Source organism: Pelodiscus sinensis, chromosome 11 (assembly GCF_052426305.1).
Source record: "Pelodiscus sinensis isolate ZL-2025 chromosome 11, ASM5242630v1, whole genome shotgun sequence".
Classification (NCBI taxonomy): Eukaryota; Metazoa; Chordata; order Testudines; family Trionychidae; genus Pelodiscus; species Pelodiscus sinensis.
In genome coordinates, this window is record NC_143062.1 from 50,807,818 (window position 1) to 50,814,557 (window position 6,740).

Below are 6,740 nucleotides of genomic sequence, written 5' to 3' on the forward strand. Positions count from 1 at the left end.
AAGGGGGAAGCCTTTTGAAACACGGAGCTAGTACACCTAGCCTTATTGGCTGCACGTGATGCCCTTCCCTGACCCGTTTATTCCCTGATGGTGAAATTCACCCCCACGCAGAGAAGCTCTTCTTCCATCTTCTGTGCTCTTCTTCCATCCCACCTACGAGGCTTGGGTGGGGTGAGGTGAATTTCACTGTGTATGGAAAAGAAAGATCGTGGCCAGACAAGCAGGACGTGATCTACCTTGACCGTAGCAAGGCTTTTGATACAGTCGCCTACAATATTCTTGCCAGCAAGTATGGATTGGCTAAATGGACTGGAAGGTGGATAGAAAGTTGGCTAGCTTGTTAGGTCCAATGGACAGTGATCAATGGCTTGATGTCAGGTTGGTGGTCAGTTTCAAGCAGAGTACCCCAAGGATCAGTTCTACGGCCGGTTTGGTCAACATCTTTGTTAATGACCTGGATGAGGGGATGGATTGCACCCTCAGCAAGTTTGCAGGTGACACTAAGCAAGGGGGAGAGGTAGATACGTTGGAGGGCAGGGACAGGGTCCAGAGTGACCTAGACAAATTGGAGGATTGGGCCAAAAGAAATCTGATGAGGCTCAACAAGGACAAAGGCAGAGTCCTGCCCTTGGGATGGAAGAATGCCAAGCATTGGTACAGGCTGCAGACTGATTGCTGAGCAGCAGTTGTGCAGGAAAGGACCTGGGGATTACAGTGGCTAAGAACCTGGATGAGTCAACAGTGTGCCCTTGTAGCCAAGAAGGCTAATGGCATATTAGGGTGCATAAGGAGGAGCATTGGCAGCAGATCTAGAGAAGTCGTTATTCCCCTTTATTTGGCACTGGTGAGACCACACCTGGAGTATTGTGTCCAGTTTGCGGGCCCCCTATTACAGAAAGCATGTGGATGGATTGGAGAGAGTCCAGCTGAGGCAACCAAAATGCTGAGAGGGCTGGAGCACATGACCTACGAGGAGAGGCTGAGGGATTTGGGCTGCTTTAATCTGCAGAAGGGAAGAGCGAGGAGGGAATTTGAGAGCAACCATCAACTCCCTGAAGGGGGGCTCCAAAGAGGCTGGAGAGAGGCTGTTCACAGTAGTGACGTATGGCAGAACAAGGAGCAATGGGCTCAAATTACAGGGAGAGAGGTCTAGGTTGGATATTAGGAAAAATGATTTCCCTAGGCGGGTGGGGAAGCACTGGAATGGGTTCCCTAGGGAGGGGGTGGAATCTCCATCCCTAGAGGTTTTTAAGTCCTGGCTTGACCATGCCCTGGCTGGGATGATTGAGTTGGGGTTAGTCCTGCTTTAGGAAGGGGGTTGGACTCAATGACTCCTGAGGTCTCGTCCAAACCTAGGATTCTAGGGGGCAAGGATAAGCATTGGCCCCCGGCCTTGCAGAGGAGGAAGTTAGAGGCTGGCTGAAAGCGAGGGCAGGGGTGAGGCTAAGGCTATGTTTTAGCCCACTGACCACACTGCCGTGGTGAGATTTGACTGTGACCAACCGCAGGCAGTGTTTGCGCAGAGTTGCTTTGCAATCACCCATTTTACTAATCAGCGATAGATTTCTGCACTTTCCAGCTGTAAGTGGTATTAATTATATCCACATGCAGCAGCCTCTAAGCACCATTAATTAGAAGTTGGGATTTGAGTGTTTGCTTGACCACAGGAAACCATTATGTCCTATCAGGGTGGTCCTAGCCTCCCAAGGTCATCTTGAGAAACAGCCTCGTAAGGATCCATCGATAGACAAGGGTGCGTTGTTCCTGGTACACATTATAGTTGCTGACTAGTTGGAAAGGTGGAAGAGTAGAATGTGTCACATCACGGGGACTGTTCTCCCCCAAACTTAGTTCTCTCGCAATAAGGAGCAAGCAAATATCACATAATCCGTTTTCATTTCAACGGAATACAAGGAAACGTTAATATCACCAGCCGCTGCCCCGACAAACCCAACCTGGTCTAAGAGAGAGACATCTGAGGTGTAAAAATGATGTCTAGCCTCTCTTAGGCTGTGTCTAGACTACACCTCTCTGTCGACAGAGAGATGTAGATTAGGCCCATTGAAATTGCTAATGAAGCGGGGATTTAAATATCCTGTGCTTCATTAGCATATAAACATGGCCACCGCTTTTTTTCGAAAAAGCTCTGGTTTGAAAAAAGCAGCGGCCATGTTTATGCTAATGAAGCACGGGATATTTAAATCCCCTCTTCATTAGCTATTTTGACATGCCTAATCTACATCCCTCTGTTGACAGAGAGGTGTAGTCTAGATGTACCCTTAGGCTATGTCTACACTCGTGGCTTCTTGCGCAAGTAATATGCAAATGAGGCTAAGCGTGGAATATTGCTGAGCCTCATTTGCATACCTAATGAGCCACCATTTTTTTCAGAAGAGGCTCTTGCGCAGGGAGGAGTGTCTACACTACCCCTTCTTGCGCAAGAAAAACCCTCTTGCGCAATGCCGTTACACCTATTACTTTTCAGGAAGAACGGCGTTGTGCAAGAGGGTCTTTCTTGCGCAAGAAGGGGCAGTGTAGATGCTCCTTCTTGCGCAAGAGTCTCTTCTGAAAAAAGGTGGCTCATTAGGTATGCAAATGAGGCTCAGCAATATTCCATGCTTAGTCTCATTTGCATATTACTTGCACAAGAAGCCGCGAGTAGACATAGCCTTAGAGTCTCTCTCTGCTGAGGGAAAAGGTTGCCCCCTGAGTGGGATGCGTTAATGTATCGTGCCCACTGCAGAAGGAATGTGGATTCGTGCTCTACTCTAGGCGTGCCAGCATAATTTTTCTCCATGGTGCCCAGTGACAACCCAGACGCAGTTGAGGGCAGGAGGCAGCCAGTGTGGGGGCCAGTCTGTGCACCACACCAGGCCCAGTTTGAGGATGGACGTGGTGCACAGAGCTCATGCTGTCTCTGTCCACGTATGGACTTCCACTTCAGGACTTCCTGTCCCTGAGGTTAGCAATAGTTACTTAGCTCGGTAAGTACTCTGGGGGCCACAGATCAGCAGGGTTCAAAAAAGAACTAGATACATTTGTGGAGGTTAGGTCCATCAACAGCTATTAGCCAGGGAGGGTGGGGATGGTACCCTAGCCTCTGTTTGGCAGAGGCTGGGAATGGGTGACATGATCACTGAATGATTCCCGGTTTTGTTCACTCCCTCTGGGGCATCTGGCATTGGTCTCTGTTGGAAGACGGGACCCTGGGCTAGCTGGACCTTTGGTCTGACCCAGTCTGGCCGTTCTTATAATACACAAACTCATTTTATTTCATTACTACAGATCAAAAATGTTGTTGCATTTAGCTTAATGTCTGGCGGCAATTTTACTGGGCAATATTTTTCAGGTGAGCCAGAACTGGAACAAATCCTGAAGCACAAGAAAACCCAAAATGGGACTCATCTTCCAGTGTGGCCATGGCGTTGGGCCTGCAGCTACTCAGATTCTGTGACATTCAAACCACGGGATTTTTCCATGAGCCACGTAGAGCTGGAGTTTGCCGTGGTCGAACTTCAACGAAGATGACTGACAGACGGGATTCAAAACAACCTGTTGCCTAGTGGCTCATACTTTGTGAATGTGCTTGCGAGGGAATCTTTTAAAATTGGCCTTTGGCCCAAACTGAAATTAAATAGTAGCAGCAGTATGTGTCTGGTATGACCTGTTACATTATACATTTGCTCCATGTTGTGCCTCGTGATATTCTGTGTATAAGCGACTGCAGCTCAGAAACATTATATCTTGTTGGCGTTATGATGCGTCAGGTCCATCCATTATTTTGAAATAATGGCGAGCTGGAGAACTTCTTATTCCGACTCCTGTAACCTTCATTTCAGGAGGAGTAAGGGAAGTCGAAGGGAGAGTGCTCTTCCTTTGACTTCCTGCTGTGTAGACAGCGCCAAACGCTTGGTTAGAACTTAGCTAAGGTATATCAGATGACCTATTGTTTATGCCGTTCTTGTTCTATTATCTCGTAAGCTCCTACATTCCTCTCCTGCTTTTAATAAAAATGTTTCTAGATGGGCTTAAAATAGCACAATACACTTTAGAGAATTAATGACATTGTGAAGATGCTTACGTGGTATTGAAGTTGGTAGGGTCTATGAGGAAGGTTCAAGAAAGATGTGGAGAAGTTGGAGAGGATCCAGAGAAGAGCAACAAGAATGAAGAAAGGTCTAGAGAGCATGAGTTGTGAGACTGAAAGAATTAGGCTTGTTTAGTATGGAAAGGAGAAGACTGAGGGGACATACTAGTGGTTTTCAAGTATCTAAAAGGGTGTCACAAGGAGAAGGGAGACAAATTGTTCTCCTTGGCCTCTGATGTAGATTAAGGCCATTGCTTCTTGTCCTATCCTCAAGGGAGGTTTAGGTTGGACATTAGGAAAAACTTCCTATCTGTCAGGGTAGTTAATCATTGGAATAAGTTGCCTAGGTAGGTTGTGGAATCTCCATCTCTGGGGATATTTTAGAGCAGGTTAGACAGACATCTAGCTGGGATGGTCCAGATGGTGTTTGATCCTGCCATGAGTGCAGAGGACTGGACTCAATGACCTCTCAAGGTCCCTTCCAGTTCAAGGGATTCTATGTTTCTTTGCTTGTAACAAAATTTGTTAAGTTTGTTAGGTGGTTATTCACTCGACAAATTCTTTTAGTGGTAGAGCTCCTCTGAGGAGCATCTACAGTCGATCAACTGTTTACTGCCAGTCACTCCAGAGCACACGTGGACAAAATACAGGGACACGGACATACAAGAAACTGGTGAGAGACCTCAACTCAAGTTCAGAACTCTTGGACTTTGGTTGGAATCCAGATCCAAACTTCTCCAGGCTGTGTCTACACTGGCCGCTTGATTTTCCGGAAAAACTTGCCAGCTGTCTACACCGGCCGCTTGAATTTCCGGAAAAGCACTAACGATCTAATGTAAAATCATCAGTGCTTTTCCGGAAAAACTATGCTGCTCCCGTTCGAGCAGAAGTCTTTTTCCGAAAGACTTTTGCTCGAAAGAGCCAGTGTAGACAGCATAGTTCTGTTTTCCGCAAAAAAGCCCCGATCGCGAAAATGGCGATCGGGGCTTTTTTGCGGAAAAGCGTATCTAGATTGGCCACGGACACTTTTCCGCAAAAAGTGCTTTTCCAGAAAAGCGTCCTGCCAATCTAGACGTGCTTTTCCGAAAATGCTTTTAATGGAACACTTTTCCGTTAAAAGCATTTTCGGAAAATCATGCCAGTGTAGACATAGCCCCAGAGTTTTGCAGCTCAGGTCTACAGTTGTCACTAGAAGAAGGCAGCTTTTCCACCACTTGCTACACAGTGGTATGTGGGACATGTTGTTTTCTAAGGATGCGTCTATACAATGGCGTTCTTTGGGAATAACTGACATTATTCCGAAATAACATAGTGCACGTCTACGCTACAAGCCGTTATTTCGAAATAATGGCGAGCTGGAGGACTTCTTATTCCGCCTCCTGTAACCCTCATTTCAGGAGGAGTAAGGGAAGTCGAAGGGAGAGTGCTCTTCCTTTGCCTTCCTGCTGTGTAGACAGCGCCAAAAGCCAAGTTAAGCTGTTTTGACTTCAGCGACGCAATTGATGTAGCTGAAGTTGCGTTGCTGAATTCGACTTCAGCCCTGCTGTGTAGACGTGCCCTGCTAATGGGAGAGAATGGCAATAGCTCAGATTCTCCGTGTTTGCTGATTTAAAACACAGCAACCTGCACAGCATCTCTGCAGCGGGGTTGATGTGGATCATCAGCCGTGAACTCACCTGAACGTCAGAGCGCTTCAGGGTCGGAGCCGAATGAGGATTCAGACGCCCCAGCTTGACCCGACTTTCAACAAACAGTATGAAATGTGCCAGAAATGTGTAAATAAATAAACCCGCCAGACGTGTTACGGGAGCACAGTCTGACTGGAAACTTGATAGAGATGCCCAGTGTACACAGGGCTTGGGCCATAGTCAGGAGAGCTGGACCAGCAATAAATTTGGCCCATTGGCTTAGAAACTTTGCTGATCAAATACCATAAGTAACAGCAGGAGCAAAGCAAAGGCATTTGACAACAGCTATGCTTGGCAGCAGTAGATTTTTTTCCCATCGTGATCGATTATTTGTAGGTACTTTCCCCAATAATGAATGTAGATTATTATCTATTTACATTTTCCTATTACCCAGAACTATGGGGTTTAAGCATTTTTTTCAGTTTTTATCAATGTCAATGTTCACAATTGCAGGAAATCATGGGGGAGAATCAGACAATTATTTAGTGACATTTGAGATTGAGATTCAAAAGGCTAAAGAGTTATAACCATTAAAACCCAAACGCTCAATACCACAGTAAATAGCCTCAAATCAAACCCTCAGAAATTCCCAGGATTCATTTGTCTTTCTTTGCCTATCAGTGCCTGTTGATGATTAGCGATGGAAATATTTTTCTTAGTTTGGGGGTGTTTGCAGTGAAATTGACATATAAAACTAACCCTTCCATGCCTAGCTCTAGTTATTGCTCTGATTCTTTACAAGTATAGCTCCAGAACACCTGTGTTTGCTATCACAGATTTAACATGACAGCAGGCATATCCCACAGACGTCTGAAAAGCCACAAGCATCCAAATGCTGTCTTTTCCCAGTCAAAGCAAACAGAGAGCCCCTTCTGAGTGTGCACACGTTAGTTCCTTGAACAAGATCATAAGAAAGGCCACATTGGGTCAGACCAAAGGTCCATCTAGCCTTCCAATAGCGGCCC

At 46.3% G+C, this 6,740-nt stretch overlaps 1 protein-coding gene across 16 annotated transcripts in view; it reads left to right on the forward strand.

The window, feature by feature from the left end:
* Positions 1 to 3,647, forward strand: part of FHIT (fragile histidine triad diadenosine triphosphatase) — a 1,114,957-nt gene extending 1,111,310 nt beyond the window's left edge. For all 16 annotated transcript variants that reach the window (XM_075938454.2, XM_089781282.1, XM_089781284.1 and 13 more), the window contains one exon: positions 3,350 to 3,647. The gene's annotated coding sequence lies outside the window, so the exon portion shown is untranslated. The remainder of the gene's footprint in view (positions 1 to 3,349) is intronic.
* The last annotated feature ends 3,093 nt before the right edge of the window (positions 3,648 to 6,740 follow it).